Here is a 24,362-nt window from a genome sequence, read left to right as displayed (position 1 = left end):
CCCCCGAGGATGTGGACAGGCTGCTTGGACGCGTGAAAGCAACCACCTGTCTCCTTGATCCTTGCCCATCCTGGCTAATAAAAGCAAGCCGGGAAGGGCTGGGCAATGGGCTCTGCGGGGTGGTGAATGCTTCCCTCTGTGAGGGAACATTCCCAGATCCGCTGAAAGAGGCGGTCATTAAACCGCTTCTTAAAAAACCATCTTTAGACCCGGCCAGTATGGCCAACTATCGCCCAGTCTCAAATCTTCCATTCTTGGGCAAGGTGATTGAGCGCGTGGTTGCTGAACAACTCCAGGCACGCCTGGAGGATGCAGACCATTTGGATCCCTTCCAATCGGGATTCAGGCCTCACCATGGGACTGAAACTGCCTTGGTCGCGCTGGTTGATGATCTCCGGCGAGCTAGGGACAAAGGTGAGAGTTGTTTCCTGGTTCTGCTGGATCTCTCAGCGGCCTTTGATACAATCGACCATAACATCCTTCTGGACCGTCTAGAGGGGCTGGGAGCTGGGGGCACTGTCATACAGTGGTTCCGCTCCTTCCTCCTGGGCCGTGTTCAGAAAGTGGTGGTGGGGGATGAGTGTTCAGACCCCTGGGCTCTCACTTGTGGGGTGCCTCAGGGTTCCGTCCTCTCCCCCATGCTTTTTAACATCTATATGAAGCCGCTGGGAGAGATCATCAGGGGGTTTGGACTGGGTGTCCATCAATATGCAGATGATACCCAGCTCTACCTCTCTTTCAAATCAGAACCAGTGAAGGCGGTGAAGGTCCTGTGTGAGTGCCTGGAGGCGGTTGGAGGATGGATGGCGGCTAATGGATTGAAGTTGAATCCTGACAAGACATAAGTATTGTTTTTGGGGGACAGGGGGCGGGCTGGTGTGGAGGACTCCCTGGTCCTGAATAGGGTAACTGTGCCCCTGAAGGACCAGGTGCGCAGCCTGAGAGTCATTTTGGACTCACAGCTGTCCATGGAGGCGCAGGTCAATTCTGTATCCAGGGCAGCTGTCTACCAACTCCACCTGGTACGCAGGCTGAGACCCTACCTGCCCGCGGACTGTCTCGCCAGAGTGGTGCATGCTCTAGTTATCTCCCGCTTGGACTACTGCAATGCGCTCTACGTGGGGCTACCTTTGAAGGTGACCCGGAAACTACAATTAATCCAGAATGCGGCAGCTAGACTGGTGACTGGGGGCGGCCGCCGAGACCACATAACACTGGTCCTGAAAGACCTACATTGGCTCCCAGTACGTTTCCGAGCACAATTCAAAGTGTTGGTGTTGACCTTTAAAGCCCTAAACGGCCTCAGCCCAGTATACCTGAAGGAGAGTCTCCACCCCCATCGTTCTGCCCAGACACTAAGGTCCAGCACCGAGGGCCTTCTGGCAGTTCCCTCGCTGCGAGAAGTGAGGCTACAGGGAACCAGGCAGAGGGCCTTCTCGGTAGTGGCGCCCGCCCTGTGGAACGCCCTCCCATCAGATGTCAAGGAAATAAGCAGCTATCTTATTTTTAAAAGACATCTGAAGGCAGCCCTGTTTAGGGAAGTTTTTAATATTTAATGCTGGGGAAGCTCGGCCAGATGGGCAGGGTATAAATAATAAGTTGTTGTTGTTGTTGTTGTTGTTGTTGTTGTTGTTGTTGTTACTATTAGACTCTAATTCAGATCAAGGCAGTAGCACTGCAGGATGGGCTTAACCTTTTCTCCTCTGAGCCGATTTCCCAATCTGAATTATCCATCCCACCCCACCAGAGCTGCTATTTGCACTGCAGATTTAACCCCTCTCCTTCCCCCAGCACCAACCCCCAGTTCAGACCAAGGGACCCTGTGGTTGTATTTATCTTTTTTCATACGAGACCTATCTCTAGTTGCAACCTTAAATGCACACTTCCTGCAGAATATAAGCTCAGTTGAAATCAGGGGGACTTATTTGTAAATAGATCTCCACAGAACTGTTTGGCATGTTGGTAGTGTACATCCATCTCAGGCATTCCGAAAGCTGTGAGATGATCAGCCTGTTGCTTATTTTAGGACGTGATTGCCCCTAATACTCACAAGACATTGCGGCACCCACCAGAAAGAAGACGCCGTTCTTTCTAGAAATTACAATATTTTCCTGTGATAATTTAACATCTGAGTGAGTACAGAGGTCCCTCGTTGCTTCTGCAACAATGCAAAGAGCAATGCTAACGTACAACCCCTGAAAATAAGGTTACCAGATTTTTTTCAATGAATCCGGGGACACAATCAATCAATCAATCAATCAATCAATCAATCAATACTACACGTTCAGGACGTTGATGCTGCAGCGATGGTGGTGGTAGAGGGGCAGCCACTGCCTTGACCTCAACTGCCACGTTTCCCCTTCCTCCGATGCTTCTATCTCCTTTCTCCATGAGCCTGGGCAGCCCCTGAGTTGTTGGTTCTTCAGTGGTGGTGGTGGAGAAGCGGTGTGCAGTGGTTCAGGCATGGAAGGCGGAGGAGGACCAAGAGTGGCGGCAGTGGCAAGGCTTGGGCAGCGCAATGCCTCCCTTCCCATCAAAGCAGCCCCAATCCCACTCCTATTTGCATGCAAGCAGGAGGGAGCAGGGATCCCTCAGCTGGGAAGCGAGGCTTCACACTGCCTTTCGGAGCAGCCCCATCCCAACTCCTACTTGCCTGCAAGCAGGAGGGGGCAGGGATCCCTCAGCTGGGAAGGGAGGTGTCCCGTTGCCTAACAGAGAGATCACTGCCCCCTCCTGCTTGCATGCAAGCTCTGATAGGCAGTGTGAAGCCTCCCTTCACAGCTGAGAGATCCCTGCCCTGCTCCTGCTTGCACACAATTAGGAGATGGGAGGCTGCTCCGATAGTCAGCATGAAGCCTCCCTTCGCAGCTTAGTTGCTGGGGTCAGGGAAGGTGGAGGCAGCCCGGAAGCTGCATCTTAAAGCCCCTGCACCACCATGATATGGGAACTTCCGAGCAGCTCCTGAAGCCAGCCAGAGCCAACTGCTCCGGGCTGCTGAGACTGCCGCTGCTGCGTTTCCCAGGGACATTAGAAGAAATCCGGGGACATTCCGGGGATGGAATTTGTCCGGGGACTTATTCACAAATCCAGGGACTGTCCCTGGGAAACGGGGACGTCTGGTGACACTACCTTAAAAGTCTGTGGGGGGAGGGAATCACTTTGGCAGTTTGCTTTTCCTTCTTTTCTTTTCCTTTTTTAAAATGAGATGGTGCAATCCCAATAACCGAGCTGCTCTATAAAGCCCAGAGATTTGGAAACAGTCTTCTATTCCAATTACTCCCCTGACATCCACAAAGCCTGCTGCGAGTGTGGGAAAAGCAAAGTTCCCTTACCAGCCAAGGCGGAACTGGATGTGCAGTTGTTTGGCTCTGCGATGCTGACTCAGCAAGGTAATCAGCTTCCCATGACGACGGCTGATCATTATAGCGCTCTGCTTTGCCTTGCAGAAGACTTCGGAAATCAAATCCAGCGTGCTGTTGCAGAGAGCTTATTGCCAAGTCAGCTAAATCTGATTGCACCTTGGAATTGTATACAAAATGCCACATGCAGATATATGTGTGTGTGTGTGTGTGTGTGTGTGTGTGTGTGTGTCTGTGTCTGTGTCTGTGTCTGTGTCTGTGTGTCTGTGTGTTTATATATATATCATGTGGATGTCCAGCCCATAATGGCACCTACGAATCGAAGCCTGCAACAATAAACAATGCACAATAACCTCGCTAAATGGAATCCACATCCCAAAACATGCTGTAATTGCAATGCCTGTTAAAAGTGAAGACTCCCTGGAGAAGATCCTGATGTTGGGAAAGATGGAGGGCACAAGGAGAAGGGGACGACAGAGGACGAGATGGTTGGATAGTGTTCCCGAAGCTACCAGCATGAGTTTGAACAAACTGCGGGAGGCAGTGGAAGACAGTAGTGATGTGTAGAAGTGAAAGCTGGACCATAAAGAAGGCTGATCGCCGAAGAATTGATGCTTTTGAATTCTGGTGCTGGAGGAGACTCTTGAGAATCCCATGGACTGCAAGAAGATCAAACCTCTCCATTCTTAAGGAAATCAGCCCTGAGTGCTCACTGGAAGGACAGATCCTGAAGCTGAGGCTCCAAGACTTTGGCCACCTCATGAGAAGAGAACTGCGGGAGGCAGTGGAAGACAGAAGTGCCTGGCGTGCTCTGGTCCATGGGGTCACAAAGAGTCAGACACGACTAAACGACTAAACAACAACATCTATTATATAATTATCCAAAATCCATGTTACTTTACAAGTGTCATTGTATTCCTGCTAATGACTTCAGCTGTTATATTAAAAAAATGTTCCAGTCTTTTAAGAATACTTGGTCTTCCTGATTTCTGATCTTTCCCATCAGTCTTGCCATTTCTGCATCTTCCATCAGCTTGGCCTGCCACTCGTCTCTGGTCGGTACTTCTTCTTTCCATCTCTGGGTTAAGAGCATCCTTGTCGTTGCAAACATAAACAGTCTTTTCGGTAGTTACACACCTATAATAGCTAACAAAAAAGCCTCTGGGTTTTTTTAACAAAAGTTATCTTAAACATTTTTTTCAACTCATCACATATTATTTACCAGAAAGTTTTTCCACTTGCTCTTTTCCGTCTAGCTCCAAAATGGGGAAGGGAGGTGCATCAAGGTAGCTGACAATCAAAGAAAAGTTACATCATCAGCTAATAAAACTAAGGCAAATATGACTGTCAGCAGGCTGATGTAGCCAAATAAAACACAACAGGCAGGCAGACAAGGCAGATGTAGCAGGGAGGCAGACAGATTCTGAAGATTAACAAAACACAGGTAACATAGGGGAATGGACCTGAGGGCCAGACAGAGAGGTCTGGAGAGCTGGATTCAGTCCCTGGGCATAAGGTCTCTTCACCACCTTCTCCCCATAGAATCATAGAATTGTAGAGTTGGAAGGGACCACGAGGGTCATCAAGTCCAGCCCCCTGCAATGCAGGAATCTTTTGCCCAACATGAGACTCAAACCCACAACCCATGCGTGCTCACTCTTGCAAACATTCAGAATTTTGCAGATGGTTGGAGCGGGATGGAGACATTGCTATCATTGTTGTTGTTTAGTCGTTTAGTCATATCCAACTCTTCGTGACCCCATGGACCAGAGCATGCCAGGCACTCCTGTCTTCCACTGCCTCCCGCAGTTTGGTCAAGCTCATGCTGGTAGCTTCGAGAATACTGTCCAACCATCTCGTCCTCTGTCGTCCCCTTCTTTTTGTGCCCTCCATCTTTCCCAACATCAGGGTCTTTTCCAGGGAGTCTTGTCTTCTCATGAGGTGGCCAAAGTCTTGGAGGCTCAGCTTCACGATCTGTCCTTCCAGTGAGCACTCAGGGCTGATTTCCTTCAGAATGGATAGGTTTGATCTTCTTGCAGTCCATGGGACTCTCAAGAGTCTCCTCCAGCACCATAATTCAAAAGCATCAATTCTTCGGCGATCAGCCTTCTTTATGGTCCAGCTCTCACTTCCATACATCACTACTGGGAAAACCATAGCTTTTACTATACGGACCTTTGTTGGCAAGGTAATGTCTCTGCTTTTTAAGATGCTGTCTAGGTTTGTCATTGCTTTTCTCCCAAGAAGCAGGCGTCTTTTAATTTCATGGCTGCTGTCACCATCTGCAGTGATCATGGAGCCCAAGAAAGTAAAATCTCTCACTGCCTCCATTTCCTCCCCTTCTATTTGCCAGGAGGTGATGGACCCAGTGGCCATGATCTTCGTTTTTTTGATGTTGAGCTTCAGACCATATTTAGCGCTCTCCTCTTTCACCCTCAATAAAAGGTTCTTTAATTCCTCCTCACTTTCTGCCATCAAGGTTGCGTCATCTGCATATCTGAGGTTGTTGCTCTCATTATTCTTGTGTTATTTGACCCTCTTTGCATCAAATCACAACACAGCACCCTGGATGGGTTTGTTCGTTTTTTTAAAAAAAGGTGAAGTTGTGGAGTTGCACTGACACGAACAACTTCTCAGCCCTGCCTCGTTCAGGCCACGGCTCGGCACAGCGATTGCTCAGAAGGAGCTGCGGTCAACGGAGAGAGAAAAGGATACTCTCCAAAACAGCCTCCGAAAGCTTTATTTCCCCGATGTTTTGATTAAATAAAGATACCGCTTATCAGATTTACTATGTGCCGCGACTCTATTATCCTCCAGTCACTTGAGTCAGCAGCCAAATCAAAGTGCACAAAAGGAGACTGAGTTATTGGTCTGACTGCAGGCGAGTTGCTAAAGAGGAGAAGGGCGGAGAGGCTCAGCTGCATTCTCCAGCTCCTGCCAGCGGGTGCCAAGCTTGAGGGGACACTCAGGATAATGCCCCTCCCCTGATGCAGCCCCCCCGGCCCCTGCAGTTGATGGTCAGTCCCCTGCTACCAGCCAGGCCACTGCAGGCAGCAGCGCTCTTCTGATGGGAACTGAGAGGCCGCCAGTAAAAAATTTCCACAATGCAATGCTACTCTAGCCTCCTTTGAAAGATCACCGCCACCCCAGGTAAGCTTGCCTCTGGATGAATCTACTGGCAGCAGGGGGCCTCCAGGATGCCAGTACTTTGGCAATAGCTCAGCTCATCTGCTTTGAATGTAGAAGGTCTCTGGTTTAATCCCCAGTGTCTCCAGGAACGCCCCTCTGTCTGAAATCTTGGAGACCCATTGCTACCAGTCAGTGTTGTGGGATGTAACATGTAGCAGTCAAGTACAACACTTCCTGTTTGCCCAGAGTGGACACACAGGGGGCTGTGGCTCCAGCCAGGAAGACTTCCTGTCATACCTGTCTGGAGCATCCTCCCCCTGTGTGTGACCAGGTAGATGGGTGTGACCCTGGCAGACCCTACAAAAGGGCCCGTCACGCGGCCATCTTCCCTTCTTCTTAACTCTCCATTTTCCTGATGTTGTTTTGCTGTTTGCTGGTTCTCAGTCAGCAGCACATGGGCTCAATCCCCAATATGGGATGAACCCAGCACTCTTCTTCTGGGGGGACGCAATAATAATAATAATAATAATAATAATAATAATAATAATAATTTATTTATACCCCGCCCATCTGGCTGGGTTTCCCCAGCCACTCTGGGCGGCTTCCAACAGAATATTAAAAACAATATAGCATCTAACATTAAAAACTTCCCTAAACAGGGCCGCCTTCAGTTGTCTTTTAAAAGTAAAATAGTTGTTTATTGCCTTGACATCTGCTGGGAGGATGGTCCACAGGGCAGGCGCCACTACCGAGAAGACCCTCTGCCTGGTTCCCTGTAACCTCACTTCTCACAGCGAGAGAACTGCCAGAAGGCCCTTGGCGCTGGACCTCAGTGTCCGGGCTGGATGATGGGGGTGGAGATGCTCCTTCAGGTATACAGGCCATTTAGGGCTTTAAAAGTCAGCACCAACACTTTGAATTGTGCTCAGAAATGTACTGGCATACCCCTAAATATTTTGTGAAACTAAGTTTGGCCTCATTGAGGGGCAGTATTTCAATATGAGTAGGAAAATGAGAGTACCCCTAAACATTTTTTTAGGGGGGGAAAAGCACTGGATGGACCCACACTCTCTTCTTTAACCACCAGCTAAAGCTTGCCTTCAGGATCATACTGTGAACTGAATGTAAGTAAACTTCTTGCTACTTTTAAGAGAAGACAGTTGTGTCTTTATTCTTTTTAAAGAGGGATTAAAGAGGAATTCACCAGGATCAATCCAATCTGGACAAGCCAGACTGGATTGCTTAACTCAAGAGATTCAAACAAATCTACCAACTAGCTTCCTGCAATCTGCAGGGGAATGTACTCTGCTCCTGACTAGCGTGAGTGAGGAAGGATAATATTTAATCAATATATCCTCTCCTACTATCCACAGCACTCCCACAAGTGTAGACAATACTGAACTACACAGCCCAGTGACATGAGGCAGCTCCATATGTAAGAAAGGGTTTCATGTTTCTGTGGTCCAGAGGGACTACTTTGCACAGCTCTTACTGTCAGAAAGTTATTCCTGATATTTAGTCGGTATCTCTTTTGTAACTTGAAGCCGCTGGTTCAAGTCCTACCCTCCGGAGCAGAAGTAAACAAGCTTGTTCCCTCTTCCATGTGACAGCCCTTGAGATATTTGAAGATGGCTCTCATCTCTCCTCTCGGTCTCCTCTTTTTCAAGCTAAACCTACCTAGCTCCTTCAACTGTTCCTCATAAGGCTTGGTTTCCAGACCCTCGATCTCACAGCAGGGGCAAACCAGAAGCAAAAGTAGGCAGAGCAACAAATGCCCTCCCCCCCCTCCCCGCCGTTCAGTAAGGTAGTTTCTGCACACACTCTCGCACGCCTCCCTAACCTCCATCCACGTGAGCCAGAGGCATTCTCGGAGTTTGAGGACCTATCCCAGCCAGGCAAGAACACGCAAGATGGGTGCAAAGCTAAGCCAGTGAAGGGTGTGCCCTGAAAAGAATGGGTGTGGCGAGAGTCCCAAGGACCAGATGGAGAGGTATTGAGGGCCACATTTGGCCCCTGGACCTGAGATTCTCCTCCCCAGTCTTACTGTATAGCTGTTCTGTCATGGACACTTCAGCTGAGATTCCTGTATTGGGTCCCTTACAACTCTACAATTCTATGATTTGATGGAAAAGCTGTGAACTGTGATTCTTTCTTTCTTTCTTTCTTTCTTTCTTTCTTTCTTTCTTTCTTTCTTTCTTTCTTTCTCTTTCTTTCTTTCTCTTTCTTTCTTTCTTTCTCTATCTTTCTCTTTCAGATATCAAACACTGAAACAGATCTCTCTTCAAAAACGGGCCTGATCTTTGGGAGAGTTGTGGACAGTTCTCCTCTTTCCCTGGCAGTGTTTGAAATGTAACTAGGCAGACCAGCCAGGGTTCAGGAGGAAGTTTTAAGTAATACAGCGTGCCTGGTAAATAAATCATGGGATAAGAGCAAAGTGGTGTTTGCCTACTTCCTTTGCCCTTGATTTGAAGCGAAAGAGGTCAGACAGGCTCCTCCTGGAGAGGTTAAACTGGAAACAAAGGCTACATGTGAGCAAAGGAAGGGTTCCTTTGATACCATTTCTGGGTGGTGGGGAGGCTGTGGTAGGACAGAGATTTTTTTAAAAAATCAACATTTCTCCCTTTTATCTGCCCAGATCCATGTCAGGTGGGACCCATGCTCTTCTTTTTTCATTTTTTCACCCTAGTGATAGCAAAGGAAGGTGTGCCTCTGAGGATGTGCAAAGTGCTTTTTGCAACACACACGAAAAGGGGGTTTCCCCCCCTCCTCCAGCTTGCCCAGTGGGAAGGAAGGAGTTGGGTGCATTGTGGGAAATTTTTATGGCAGTGAGACTCTGGGGATGGTGCTGCTCAGAGCTGTGCTGCCAATCATTATCTCAGCCTGCCAGGGTCTGAGGCCCTTTCGAACCAGGAGCCAGCCTGGTCTTCACAATTGCATCTTGCATTCCAGGACTTTGCTACCATCTTCATGCTGGGAGGCAGGGCTGAGACTCTTCTGATGCTAGCTGAAATTAAACTTTCTGTGGTTTATGGAAATGCATACGGAGTTAGAGGTTTAGGTGTAATCACCTGCTTATGATCTCCTCATTATCTCTGCAGCGAGGAAATTCTTATAGAACAGGCTTCTGTGGAACTCCCCTTAGCATGCCCACGCCCTGAACTGAACACACTGGCAGCAGCTAATGGCCCCATGGAATCCATCCATTCCAGGAAGAAAAAGAAGAGGGGAAGAAAACTTGCATTCAGGTCCTTCATTTGCATTCAGTCAGCATTCCTCCTTGTCTTGAGCGATGTCTTATATTTACAGCATCAGCCGGCCTGAGGGAAAATCCGAGGGGCAAGATTGCATTCATCATTGACAAGCCGCTGGCTAGATTTGGTTGCTTGCGTGAGATGCAAAAAAACAAATACGCAAATAAAAGGCACGATGGGCGCGATTTTGTTTCATCAACTGTCTCTCTCGACGCCACTTGCTCCCCCCTGCAAATTACGGCAGAATATACCTGAATCCTCCTGTAGCAGAAAGAGATTCCTCTGACAAATTATATAGTCCATTTCTCGTGAATCAACTCCGCCATCTAGAGGGCATTCTTGGCCACTGGTCCCTGCCATTGGAATTTGTTTTTTGATCTTGTTTCGAGATTGGAATTGGACTAAAAGGGGAGGGGCAGTGCTTTTTTTCTATAAAAAATGTTTAGAGGTACTCTCATTTTCCTATTCATATTGAAATACTGCCCCTCAATAAGGCCAAACTTAGATTCACAAAATGTTTAGGGGATTGCGTAGCCCTGAGTACCCCCACACAAAAAAAGCACTGGGGAGGGGGGTTTCCTACATACACAAAAGAAAACCTGTGACTCCAGTTATATAAAGAGAGTGCTGAAACAGTCTGACCAGGTTCCTTTGTTAAGTCAACTTTGTAAAGTCCATAAAATATCTCTTTGTATTTGTATGTGTTGCCACATAAATCTTTCTCCCTACTTCCCTGCCTGGAGGCAATGTCATCAAGGTGTCTGCATGGGAAAGGGAACGAAAGAGACTGGTTGTGCTGGGCCCGGGGGTAACCCGTGAAACGCAGTCCAGGACCGGTCCAGAATCCAAAGGTTCTGCTAGGAGTCAGTCTGACAGGGCCAAGGCAGGACACAAGGCAGGAAACCAGGCAAGGACAGGTACAGATCTCAGGCAGAATCTAGCATACAGCAGTGTTGCTCCTGCAACCTGGGGTGGGGTCAAACAGCCTTTTATCTCTGTCGGGGTAGCGGCCGGTCCTGATCCTCTGGCAACTCACCACCCTGTTTTGCCTGAAGGCGAGAACTCCTCCTGCGAGTACTCAGGTCTCTCCCTCTCTCAGACCTTAGTCTCTGCAGCTCAGGAGATGTTACTAGACCCAGAGGCCGCCTCAGCCTCCCCTGACCAAACCAGTAGTGGAGTAGCTGTAAGTGATGGCCCAGCTGGAGGCAACGAGGTAATCCCTGCATCTGGAGCCAGGGCAGGCTCCGGCCCCTGACTTGGCCCAGCTGGTGCTTGTTGCAGGGGAACCTGTGCAGACTGGGACTCTTCAGGATCAGGCCCCAGGCTTGGTTCAGATGATGTCTGCGGCAAAGGATCTGGTGCAGACTGAGTCTCCTCTGGTTCTGAATCCAAGCCCCAGGCCATCACACTGGCTGTCTTGAAATTGGGTCAGAAAGAGAGACAGAGGGTTGCATACACTCCAAGAGTCCTGATTTCCCAGGAACGGTCCCAGAATTACAAAATCCATCTTGGCTTCAGATTTGATCCTGGAATGTCCCTATTTCCCCTGCCAGTGCTGCCACCACCAAGTTTGGGGAAGAGGATGAGCTGGCCCATGTCCCGGGTGGCATGTGTTTTTCAAGGAGTGGTGGAAAATGTTAAGAATGGTGCTTTTCAATAGTGTGCAATGTTGGCTCAGCCCGACTGCAAATTCACCTAGATCAGAAATACCTCCAGAATATGTTGCAAACCTCATAGGCAGTAGCAATTACCTAAAAACAGCGGAACAGTATGATAAAGATTTCCATTTCTTTGTACACGCATTTGGAATGCAGCTTCTTAGCTGTTCTCACTCTTTAGCAGCAAATAGCAAGGGGCTCATTTCTTCTTCAATAGGAAACCGTCTTCCTATTTTCCTGCAATGATTTATCAAGGTCAGCGGCAGAGCAAGCTGATTTTGATGACTTCTGCATATGTCAGCACTGAAGTTGCTGCGTGATCTGAGTCACTGAATCTTTCGCTCAAGCTGATATATCTCCTCATCCTCAGTCATCACACAGTGGTTTTCTCTCACTTTTATTCTGTGTTTTCCCAGTTAGCACTGGCTTGTTAACAATGTGGTATGAGATGGGGGAACTGAAGAATAAGGCTGCATTCTGGACACTATGCACCAGATTCTTCCTATAATGGGATATTAGTTTAGGGTTTTTCCAGTAGTGATGTATGGAAGTGAGAGCTGGACCACAAAGAAGGCTGATCGCTGAAGAATTGATGCTTTTGAATTATGGTGCTGGAGGAGACTCTTGAGAGTCCCATGGACTGCAAGAAGATCAAACCTATCCATTCTGAAGGAAATCAGCCCTGAGTGCTCACTGGAAGGACAGATCCTGAAGCTGAGGCTCCAATACTTTGGCCACCTCATGAGAAGAGAAGACTCCCTGGAAAAGACCCTGATGTGGGGAAAGATGGAGGGCACAAGGAGAAGGGGATGACAGAGGACAAGATGGTTGGACAGTGTTCTCAAAGCTACCAGCATGAGTTTGAACAAACTGCAGGAGGCAGTGGAAGACAGGAGTGCCTGGCGTGCTCTGGTCCATGGGGTCACGAAGAGTTGGACACGACTAAACGACTAAACAACAACAACAAGTTTAGGGTTGCTTTAGAGGTCAGAATTTTGTCATTTCACAAATTCAGACGTCGAGATCATTGCATGTGTTGTCCTGATTAAATAATGCTGGCAATTCTGTCCCAGTTTATAACATTCCTTTTTGCATTACATTGCAGGTAGTGTGGCTTTTTGATCGATTCACCACTATGTTGCACAAGTCATTCACACCAGTGGTGTTACGCGGCAACACCAAATGTTGCCACCCCTATCCTTCATGAGCATGTGTGCCTCTATTTCCCCCATGTTCCAGCTTGCAAGCCATTTCCCCGTGTGCATTTTTGCACGTTATTTTCACAATTTTATGCATAATATATGCATTTTTGCACACAATGTTTGGTTGGAGAACTGCATTATGAAATTTGGAGAAATGCACATTTCAAAGGATAACACTGGGCAACAATTTTTTAGTTTTTGAATGTTGTCTAGATTTCTACAACTGATTTAGGGTATTTTTGCACTGCTGAATCAGGAAATGGCATCCGTTTCTCTCCATCAGGTCAGGTTTTTGTGTTATGTTGATTTGAAAAAATCAGATCTTGTGACAAAATCAATTACATTTTTGTGGCATTATCAGCTGATTTTTGTCAACACATATCATCCTAAATATGTTTTTAAGAGAAAAAAATGTTTTTCCAACAACATATATTGATTACCTGATAGAAACATTGATTACTGTAAACTGAATGGTGGGCATTGATAAAGGTAAGTACACGTAAATTGCATGTTGCTTCACCATTTTTCAAACTTCAGGGCTTGAACTTCCATTTCTTGGAACTCCTGGAATGCTCAGTGGCAGGGAGGTCTCTCTTCAGAGTCCAACAGTAGTCAGCCATCATGACTGCATCCCAGCGACCCTGATACCTGGTCTCCATCTCTTTCATGTCCTGATGGAATCTCTCCCTTGCTCGTCACTCATTGAACCCAGGCTCTCAGGAAACCGGTCCATATGTGAAAATAGGTAGTGCATCTTGACGCTCATGTTGCAGCCCAGGTTTCTGAAAGCAGTCAGCATGTTGTTGACAAGTTATGCATAGTTTCTGGCCTTATTGTTGCCAAGAAAGTTCTTCACTACCAGAACAAATGCCTTCCACGCTTCCAGTTCCACTTCGTTCATTGAGTCTCCGAACTCTGGATCTCTGATGAGCTGACGGATCTGAGGACCGTCAAAGATGCCAGCTTTCAACTTCTCCATGGTCAATCCTGGAAAAGCCTGGCACAAGTAAGTGAAGCAGTCACCATCCTTGTCCAGAGCCTTGGTGAACTGCTCGATTAAGCCAAGCTTGATGTGCAGCGGTGGGAAGAGTATTCTGTCTCTGTCCACCAGAGGGTCGTTGATGACGTTCCTTTCTCTGCAAGGCACCAATTCCTCCCGCACAGACCAGTACTTCTTCGTGTAATGCTGAGCACGGTCCCTACTATCCCACATGCACAGAAAACATGGGTACTTGGTGAAGCCAGACTGTTGTCCCAACAAAAAGTTCACCATCTTCAGGTCAACACAAATAAACCACTTATGCTGATCATAACCAATTTTCTCCAGCACATACTTCACCGCTTCATAGTTCTCCTTCAGTGTACTCGAGTGAGCCAGGGGTATAGAGGCAAACTGGTTGCTGTTGTGTAGCAGAACACATTTCAGTGATCGCTTGCTGCTGTCAATGAACAATCTCCAACCTTTGGGTTCGTACTGTGGCACTCCAAGCTTGAGCAGAAGCTGCGCAATATCTGCACAGTACACCAAGTCCTTCTCTTCTGAGAAAAAACGGAGGTACTCTTGATGCCTGTTGCGGAAGAAGCTGATGCGAGCACTGTCAGAGAGGAGGTTTTTTTCCTTCAATCTGGATGCCAACAGTTCGGCAGAGTCCTTTGACAAGCTGAGGTCGCGAACTAGATCATTCAACTCCTTTTGGGAAAATGGATGTGGAGCATCATCTTCAAGAACCACTTCTTCTTCTTCATGTCCTTCAACACTGGAGGCATCTTCGTCACTAATGTCAGAAAGTTCTCCGAAGATAGGCACTGGAATTTCATCACAATGAGCTGCAGGACGACGTGCTGATTGAAGATCAGGATACTTGAGGCTGCTCCGGTTCTTTCTGTTGATCCCAGTCACATCAACAGCGCAGAAGTAGCAGTCAGTGACATGGTTTGTCGGCTCCCTCCAAACCACGGGAATTTCAAAGTTCAGACTCCTCTTGCCATTGGTCCACCCACGTAGAGTCTCGGTGCATGCCTGGCACACCATGTGTGGCGCCCAAGCTTTATCCTGGTCACCAAGTTTAATACCAAAATAACTTTATGCTTTGCCACACCAATTTATGGAAGATTTCGAGGTTTTATGACTTCAAACTGATCCCTTTTCGACATAATCACCCAGAACTATCAGACCTGAATGCTTCTTGTCATTAAAATAATAATTTCCAATCAAAACAATTATTCGACATGGCATTTTACCCCCACCAACTTCTTCTAAGATGCTCCACACAAGGGTACATGTGAACAAAAATGTAAAAAAAGACATGTGGCCATAACTCAAAAACTTGACCTGATTGAGCAAAACCAATGTGATTTTTGGATTCAGCGCATCAGATTCATCCTAAATCAACTGAAAAAACGCAGACAACGAATTTGTTGTTGACCAGTGTTATCTTCCCTTAGAAGTTAAACAAGCCCCAACGGGCTTATACTTGTGTAACATTCCCAAATTAGACCGCTTTATTGCTGCCGTTTTAAATTCATGTTGGTTTTTTATGTTTTAATAATGTCTTAAGATCTGTATTTTGTTTTATGTAATATTTCTGTGCTACTTTCTGTGCTGGTTTATTGTTTAGTTGTACTGCATTTTGCTTTTTTATATTTTGTTGTAAGTGGGTCTTGGTTTTTAATGGAGATTGTAAGCTGATTTGTGGAGGGAGGTCATCAAAAAAAGTGCTGTGTGTGTGTAATAATAAATAAAGGGTGGTTGTTTGGTCCCAGTTAAAGTTGAGCTGCAACAGAAGTTAGTCTCCTAACAATCTAGAGTAGACTTTTAGGAATGGGTTTTGCTGCCCCCTGCTGTCAGGAATTTTATCTTGCTCCTTAGCAACAAAGAGACCATCAGAATCTGAGATACTATGAAGTGCATTCCAACACGGTCTTTCTTTACATCATCGTTGTTTCTGTAATTAAATTGTCCATTTAAACAGACCGCTCTGCTGCTGTCAAGCCTATAGTCTTCTCTCCAACCTTTAGATGAGGTTTTTTTGCCTACCAAATTTTATTTTTGTCTGGTTTTATAAAACAGCCTACTGCTTTTATTTGAGGTGGTTGTTGCACTTGTTTTGTATTAATGACTGTTAAGCCAATACTGAAATCCAGAAAAAGTAAGAAAAATTTAAAAAAAAAAAATGTTTGTCCACATAATAAAAAATATCAAATAATCTATCTGCGACTGGACCTAACGGTCAGGGGTCCCTTTACCTTTAATTATTAATAAACTAATTCATTTCAACTACTCTTACTGTTGAATTACTATAATCACCCTATAATCACAGACAACTGGGAAACACTGGCCTGCGAGTGCTCCAGTTAGAGAACAGCCTTTACCAAAGGTGTCATGGGCTCTGAAGACGCTCGAACTCAGGATTGAAAGGGAGAAACGTGCTAAGAGGAAGGCATGCTTGGCAAACCCTCACTGTGATCAACTCCCACCAATGTCCCCACTGTGGAAGGACTTGTGGATCCATAATTGGCCTCCACAGTCACTTACGGACTCACTGTTAAGTCCGTGTTCATGGAAGACAATCTTACTCGGCTACAAGGCATCACCAAAAAAGTAGATCATGTATTTACACACACACACATTTCTAGGCACTCTTTTGCTGTCATTGTGCAGGGATTTGTAAGTCACTGCAAACTCTATCTGCCATAGCACAGTGGTAGAGATTCCCAGGGTTCAATCCCCGGCATCTCCAGGTAGGACTGGGAAAGACTCACAGTTTGAAAGCCTAGAGAATCGCTGCTGGTCAGTGTAGACCAGGCTTCCTCAACCTCGGCCCTCCAGGTGTTTTTGGCCATCTGGCTGCGTTTCCCCAGCCACTCTGGGCGGCTTCCAACAAAACACTAAAATACAATAACCTATTAAACATTAAAAGCTTCCTTAAACAGGGCTGCTTTCAGATGTCTTCTGAAAGTTTGGTAGTTATTTTTCTCTTTGACATCTGGTGGGAGGGTGTTCCACAGGGCGGGTGCCACTACCAAGAAGGTCCTCTGCCTGGTTCCCTGTCACTTGGCACCAGAAGGCCCTCAGTGTTGGACCTCAGCGTCTGGGCATAACGATGGAGGTGGAGACGCTCCTTCAGGTATATTGGACCGAGGCCGTTTAGGGCTTTAAAGATCAGCACCAACACTTTGAATTGTGCTCGGAAACATACTGGGAGCCAGTGTAGGTCTTTCAAGACCGGTGTTTTATGGTCTTGGCGGCCCCTCCCAGTCATCAGTCTAGCTGGCGCATTCTGAATTAGTTGTAGTTTCTGGGTCACCTTCAAAGGTAGCCCCACATAGAGCGCATTGCAGTAGTCCAAGCGAGAGATAACTGGAGCATGCACCACTCTGGCGAGACAGTGTGCGGGCACGTAGGGTCTCAGCCTGCGTACCAGATGGAGCTGATAAACAGCTGCCCTGGACACAGAATTGACCTGTGCCTTCATGGACAGCTGTGAGTCCAGAATGACTCCCAGGCTGCGCACCTGGTCCTTCAGGGGCACAGTTACCCCATTCAGGACCAGGGAGTCCTCTACACCTGCCCACCTGTCCCCCAAAAACAGTACTTCTGTCTTGTCAGGATTCAACCTACAACTCCCATGGTCCCTAGCTAGCAGGACCAGTGGTCAGGGATGATGGGAACTGTAGTCTCAAGACATCTGGAGGGCCAAGGTTGAGGAAGCCTAGTATAGACAATACTGAGCTACAGGGACTAGAGGACTAATTCCTCTAATAGGAAACTGGCATAAGGCAGTTTCCTATTAGAGGAATTCAGTGCTAAGCAGAGTGCTCTGTCAGCTCAAGCATTTCTTCTCACCTGATGACACTACCCCCCACCCCTCCTCCTTCTGCATGCTATTCTGGGATTCTCTAATTTGGGGTGCATGGGGGCACATGAGGGGAGGAGAAGGGGAGAAAAGCCCAGTTGCCCTAGTTGAAATAATTGTGTGGGTTTCTGCAAGCGTGACCCATTACGTTTCCGAGCACAATTCAAAGTATTGGTGCTGACCTTTAAAGCCCTAAATGGCCTCGGTCCTGTATACCTGAAGGAGCGTCTCCACCCCCATCATTCTGCCCGGACACTGAGGTGCAGTTCAAGGGCCTTCTGACGGGTCCCTCACTGCGAGAATCCAAGTTACAGGGAACCAGGCAGAGGGCCTTCTCGGTAGTGGCACCCTCCCTGTGGAACGCCCTCCCACCAGATGTCAAAGAGAACAACAACTACCAGACTTTTAGAAGACATCTGAAGGCAGCCCTGTTCAGGGAAATTTTTAATGTTTGATGTATTAGAGTATTTAATATTTTTTTGGAAGCCGCCCAGAGTGGCTGGGGAAGCCCAGTCAGATGGGCGGGGTACAAATAATAAATTATTATTATTATTATTATTAGCTGAATCCAGCCCTTCGTTGCTATAAGACAGCTGGCAGTCCAAATACAGAACCATAATATATTTGAAAATATCCACTGGGTATTTCCCCCAAAAAACTGATTTATTACATATATTTTTTTAAAAAATGATAGCAATTACAGAATTTGAGGAATTGCCTACAGCTGAACTTGAGCTATTGTAAAAGGGGAGGTTGTAGTGTTAAATTCAGAAAAATTCAGAGTGGCTTTCTATTGGGAGTGAATTTCCCAAAGGAGGTGCTGGGATGACTGATCAACAAGCAATCATGTGATGGGAGAAGGAATTATTCTCTATTGCTCTCCAAGCAGAGGTGGGCAACCCTTTTCTATGGAAGGCAGCGTTTCCTTAGGGTTTATATATTGGAGGTCACAGTGGGTGGTGCCAGAGCCCGTGATAGGCACAGCCTATCCAGAATAAGAATGTACCTGCTTCAATTTTCACCAAGGCTAACTCTAATTAGAATTCCCTGCGAAGGTCCACTCAGACCTAACCCCATTGAGTTTGACAGTTACATTCATAGCCTGCTTATGGGCTTCCTATTAGGCATCCGGTTGGCCACGGTTGGAACAGGAGGCTAGAGCAGATGGTCCCTTTGGTCTGATCCAGTACAGCTCTTCTTACATTCCTACAGCAGTAACTGCTTGACCTTCTACTGTTCATGAATAAGTGCAGGCCAAGACCCTTTGGGATGATCCACGTCTCTTAAAACACTTAGCTGTCCGTGGTGCTGACTGGTTTACATTCTGTGGTTATAGAGAAGAGGTGTGAGACCTGCAGTTCTGGCCTCATTTTATGTACCACCCGATGTCTCCTTAAGCTGCCCTGTTCTTCCACCCCATCAGAGATCCTTCCTGTTTGTTTGTTTGTTTGTTTGTTTGTTTGTTTCTTCCTTATTTTTCCTGACTTTTAAACATGATTCTCCATCTTTCTACATAGTATTAGAACAGAGAGAGAGAGAGAGACCCCCTACTGTTTCACTCTCTTCTTGATTTGGTGAAAAGAATGCTTGAGTGCTCCACAAAGTGTACTGGTCTATAGGGTCTATAGGGTCTACAGTGTCTATAGGGTGAGCTCCATTCCACTCACTGCAGAGTGTTGCAAATATCCTGGATTATCTGTTTCAACTAGACAGACTCATATTGCCTATATATGTTTGGAAGCCAAGCCCTCTGTTCCAACTGTCTTGAAACACTACAGACTTATTAGGCCCAGCGCTCTTGGCCTCACAAAGAGAATTCTCTAGCCTTTATTGCCATTTTCTAACACAAACCTCTGGGAACTTAGCACGTTTCTCTGGCACACTGTCAGGACACATGTGAATATGGGATGCTGGAAGCTGAAAAGGCGTGACCGTCAGAACTTTTAAGCTGTTTAGCTCCAATTGCAGCACAGGGGGCATATCCTCATGCCTACATGTGTGCATGTGTATATGCATCTGCGTAGAGACACATAGATGTTTGCATGTGTGTGAGAGAGAGTGTGGGTGACCTCATCTACACTCTTTGTTGCCTCCATCCATCACTGGCATGTGGCACTCAGAGGTTTAGCGATGAGGGAATGTGGGTCTTCAGCTGAAATAGTTTGTCTACCAATACTCTTGGCCAAGGATGGTGAGCCTCAGGATGGGGACCAAATGCTGCTCTCCAGGCCTCTCTGTTTGGCCTTTCCACCACTGTTGCCCTTGTGGCTTTCTGACAGGACCTGAGTTCAACAGCCCCCACTTGGTATTCAGAAGCATTCCTGCCTCCAGCAGTGAAGGAAGAACATAGCCATCATCTAGTAGCCTCTGATAACCTTCTCCTCCATGAATGAACCCAATCTTCTTTTAAAGTCATCCAAGTTGGTGGCCATCACTACTTCTTGTGGGAGAAAATTCCACGCATTGTGGGAAGAAGTCATTTCATTGGAAATCCATGTGTTCTAGTGTTAAGAGAGAGCGAAACTTTGCTCTGTCCACTTTTTTCACACCCAAGTGTAATTTGACACACCACTCTCAAGTTTCCTCTCACTTGCCTTTTCTCTAAGCTAAAAGCAATTTTAAAATGTGTGGTTTGTATTCCTTTCCCCCATCTGAAGGAGGGAACTACAGGGTACTAGTATCTTGTCCCTTGTTCCCAGTCTTTGCGCTGATTAAATGAAAATGTCCCTACCCCTGGCAGTGAAAAAAACCCACAAGCCATTCTGCCTTGTTATGATTGGAGTACGGCCATAGCTTAGTGGGTAGAACATCTGTTTTGCATACAGAAGGTCCTAAATTCAATCCTTAGCATCTCCCTGGAGACCACCTGCCAGTCAGTGCAGACAACACTAAGTTAGATGAGCCCATGACTATGTATAAGGCTGCTTCCTTTATCCTTTGTTGTTTGGCCCTAAGACTTTCTTGTTTAGGTTGACCTTAACGGTCAGGGTTAAACAAGTGAAAGCTACATTTTAATTTGATAATATTTTATTATTTCCCCCCCCCCCCCACTTGTTCTTGTTCTTGTTGGTGTATACTTGCCCTTCACTCCAAAGCCCCAACATTATTGTACTCTGACTTGAGAAAGGATGGAATAAAATGGAAGGAAATAGTCCATACTTTTTTTTCTTCTTCCTTTTTTTTTTCTTTTGAAATTTACAGTAAAAGTTACACATTCAACAAAGGGAAAATAATAAAGTTTCCAATTGCTATATAATACAAGATAAAGTGTGTCCCATTCGATACAATACAAAAAATGTCTTAAAATTGTACGTCAGTACCAAAGGCATTATGAAATATTCTTTGGAGCAGGAACGAATGTGCAAGAAAGCCAAGGCAACAGAGCAAACGAAAGGAAGCAGATTAACCGTCTTCGCTGTCAAAATGACGACTCCAGATTGGATGCTTGGTTGAGTGTGTGCAGTGAACAGCGTGCAATAGAAGAGGGCCGAGGGAACCCCCTTGGTGGGCAAACCTAATAGAACAGCAATTTTACTCTGCTCGGAAATCCATCACAATCCATAAAACATAGTCATTATATTACATCAACCACTGAGCCATCTCACCCACATTGCCTAATAATGCAGGAGTAGTTGCCAATGTGTCCAATTCTTGATGTTGCTGGACTCCAACTCCCAGCCAACTTGGCCAATGGTCAAGGATGATGAGAGTTGTAGACCAGCAATATCTGGGGGTGCACCTTGTTGGATACCCCTGGTAGTAACGGATGGATGCCACCATGAACAATGCACTCCAACAACAATTAGTGTGTGATACATCCTGTGCTCCACATGCAAAGGTTTCTGATCATAAGAGACTGGTGAAGAAGTTGTAAATGATGCTGCTATTCAGATAGCATAGGACCCACTTGCCCTGGTCCAGCTACACTCGTGGGCAACCATGGATGTGTTAACAACTGCTGGCCGTATGTATACATACACATCCCCATCCAATCAACAGACTCAACCGGCCAGTTCAATGCATTTCAATCACAGTGTAGATGCCCCCTGCCCCACCAGTGCATACAGTGGTGCCCCGCAAGATGAATGCCTCGCAAGACGAAAAACGTGCAAGACGAAAGAGTTTTCCGTTTTTTGAGTCGTTCCGCAAGACGAATTTCCCTATGGGCTTGCTTTGCAAGACGAAACGTCTTGCGAGTTCTTGCGAGTTTGTTTCCTTTTTCTTAAAGCCGCTAAGCCGTTAATAGCCGCTAAGCCGCTAAGCCGTTAATAGCTGCTAAGCCGCTAATAGCCGCTAAGCCGCTAATAGCCGTGCTTCGCAAGACGAAAAAACCGCAAGACGAAGAGACTCGCGGAACGGATTAATTTCGTCTTGCGAGGCACCACTGTATTGGCACCTCATGCGAACGGCTGCATAGGCTGCTGTCTTGCTGTAGAAGGGTAATTTTCCCTAATGGTTTTAGGAGGACTAATATTCAAATGTCACCATCAAGTGCTGAGAATCGCCTCCAAATTCTCTAGATACGAGGGTGGGTTTCAAAATATGTGCGCATGTTAGCACAGGAAGGGCAATGCAAACATCTCTTTCCCAAACAAATCAGCCCTGGGAAGCTTTTGCTGAATGGAAGTCTGTCCTAGGAAATAGGATAGGTGAGTTCTCCTTGCTGTGTTCCCCTTGAAAGTTTCTTGATGGCTCTTGGGTTTCCCCCCGCTGCAACTCAGGTTTGTGACAGGCAATGGGCTTAGGCTGAGGGGAAGGGTTGTCAATCAGTAGTAGACCACATGCATGTAGAAGATCTAGGGTCAAACCCCTGGCATTTCCAGGAAGGGCTGGGAGAGTGTCTGGCCTGAAATCTTGGGGAGCTGCTGAACTAGGTAGACCTGTGGCCTGGCTTGGTATAAGGCTGGTCCCAATGCTTGCAGAACCTGTGGGCTTGACTTCCATTGGTGGAGTAATAAATGGGTTTCTCCTCCTCTCAGAATATGAGCGTCCACCTAAAGACTGAAGTGGTACATTCCAAACCACAGGTGTTACCACCTCAGTGACAACCCTGCCCATGTGTTTCTGTTGAGGTGTATATTAAGACTTACATACAGATGGTGGTACTGTATGCATAATTTGGCAGCTAACGCTGTATTGGCTTCAGGCAGAAACCGCCAGGAAGTTATATGGCACAAACCCTCTGTTAAAGCTATCCAAGTTGGGGGTCATCTCTGCACCTCTTTATAGTCAGGGCAAAAAAAATAATCCAAGGCCTCTCTCTCTTCCATTGGGGCTTACCCTTCGGCCAGAATGTGTGGGGAGACGGGGTATTTCTCATAAGAACATTTCAAGGGGGCTTTTGTAGGAATTGTCAATGGCCCTCTCCCCACACAGAGCTGTGAGCACATTCGCAAAGTTGTGCCTAGAGATTTCCATGAGCAGGAAAGCAAGCTGCCTCTCTTCCTAGAGTCTACACTTGTGGGCAAAGCCTGTTCTTCTTTCATCATCGCCCCCCGACTGATTTCTCTTATGGCTTCTGTCCCTCCCTCTTCTCTTGCAGAACACCAGAGGGGAAATGCAGATTCTTTCTCATACAATAATTCACAGCCTTGATGAGAAGCAAATGGTGCGTACACAGAGACACATTATCGACAAGCAGGCTTCTTAACAGTCACTATTCTGCTTTCCTATCTATTTTCCTATACATTTCCCCCCCTTTAAACAGTCCCATTTTTGGCTTCCTGTTAAAAATATTGTTCCATAGGTAAATATAAGCATTCAGGTGCATCATTCCTTATAACAACAAAGGGAGATATTTCTCTTTCTGTCCAGCTATGTGGCTGAGACACACAACTGGCAAGTTATGTTTTAATACTGTATACATTATCTGATGGTATCTATGAAATAATTTAATCGCAGGCTTATGACATGTAACGGAGCACACTGGAGAAGATGCAATCTCTTTTGGAGAAAGACAACCTCTGATTCTGTTCCTAGAATCATTAAATCAGGAGGTACCTTAAAGATTGCCAGTGCAGGCAACACACTATATAGAAGAGCAAAGTTAGAATAATTCCTTTACTAATTTAAATTATTTTATTAACCCCCGGATCAATGCCTTGTTACTCTTTGCTGATCAGATCAGATATGTCTGCCTTCATTTAAGGTGCGGAACAATGTTACTGGCAATTGGGGCAGGTTTTGCAAGAGCTCAGTAGCTAGATTTCAAGGAAACGAGCTGAATTTTTACATAAGAATGAAATAAATCTGCTGCATCAGACAATCTAGTCCACTGTTCACAACATTGGGCACCTGGATGGTTCTGGAAAGCCCACAAGCCAAGCATGAAGACAATAGCCCCTCTCTCTGTTCTGTTCTGTTCTGTTCTGTTCTGTTCTGTTCTCCCCACCCAAAAAAACTTGGTATTCAGAGATGCTAAATGGAGCTTCAATTTAGCTATCCAGGGCCAACAAAACAGAGTTTGCATAATCTGTTTTAAATTCATCACTCCATCTTGTGGCATTTCCACGAGTTAAATATGCACCGTGGAAAGAAATAATCTCTTATGTCTCTCTCCTGAATCTACTGCTTATCAGCTTTATTGCTTGACTCTGGTTATAAGAGAGGGTGAAATATTTCTAAAAATAAGTAGGGGCATTGGTCAGCATCTACAAGAGAAAGAGGCCCTAAGCACAACACACAAATGAGTCAACAGAGGTCCTTATGCTCTCTAGTCACATGTCAATGAGGTGGCAACATGTGATTTGTGAATGTTCATTGGAATGTGGGTTCTCATTGGAATGACATCTAAAAGTGGATCACATTCAAAACAACGGGGCTGCAGTCCAGAACAGCCCATGTTGCTTGTGCAAGAGAAACCATCTTTATGGCACCTCCCAGTGCTGAATGGCAACCATTTTTTAAA

The 24,362-nt window shown here is 46.3% G+C and overlaps 1 long non-coding RNA gene across 1 annotated transcript; it reads left to right on the top strand.

The window, feature by feature from the left end:
- Positions 1-17,474: 17,474 nt before the first annotated feature.
- On the top strand, positions 17,475-18,128 carry LOC308480346. Its single transcript, XR_013988064.1, has 2 exons — positions 17,475-17,603; positions 18,018-18,128. It is a non-coding gene; the product is annotated as an uncharacterized lncRNA (long non-coding RNA).
- The last annotated feature ends 6,234 nt before the right edge of the window (positions 18,129-24,362 follow it).

This window comes from Podarcis pityusensis (genome assembly GCF_964106645.2).
Source record: "Podarcis pityusensis genome assembly, chromosome: 6".
Taxonomy (NCBI): Eukaryota; Metazoa; Chordata; class Lepidosauria; order Squamata; family Lacertidae; genus Podarcis; species Podarcis pityusensis.
Note: the sequence above shows the minus strand (reverse complement) of the source record. Positions and strands in the feature narration are given on the sequence as shown.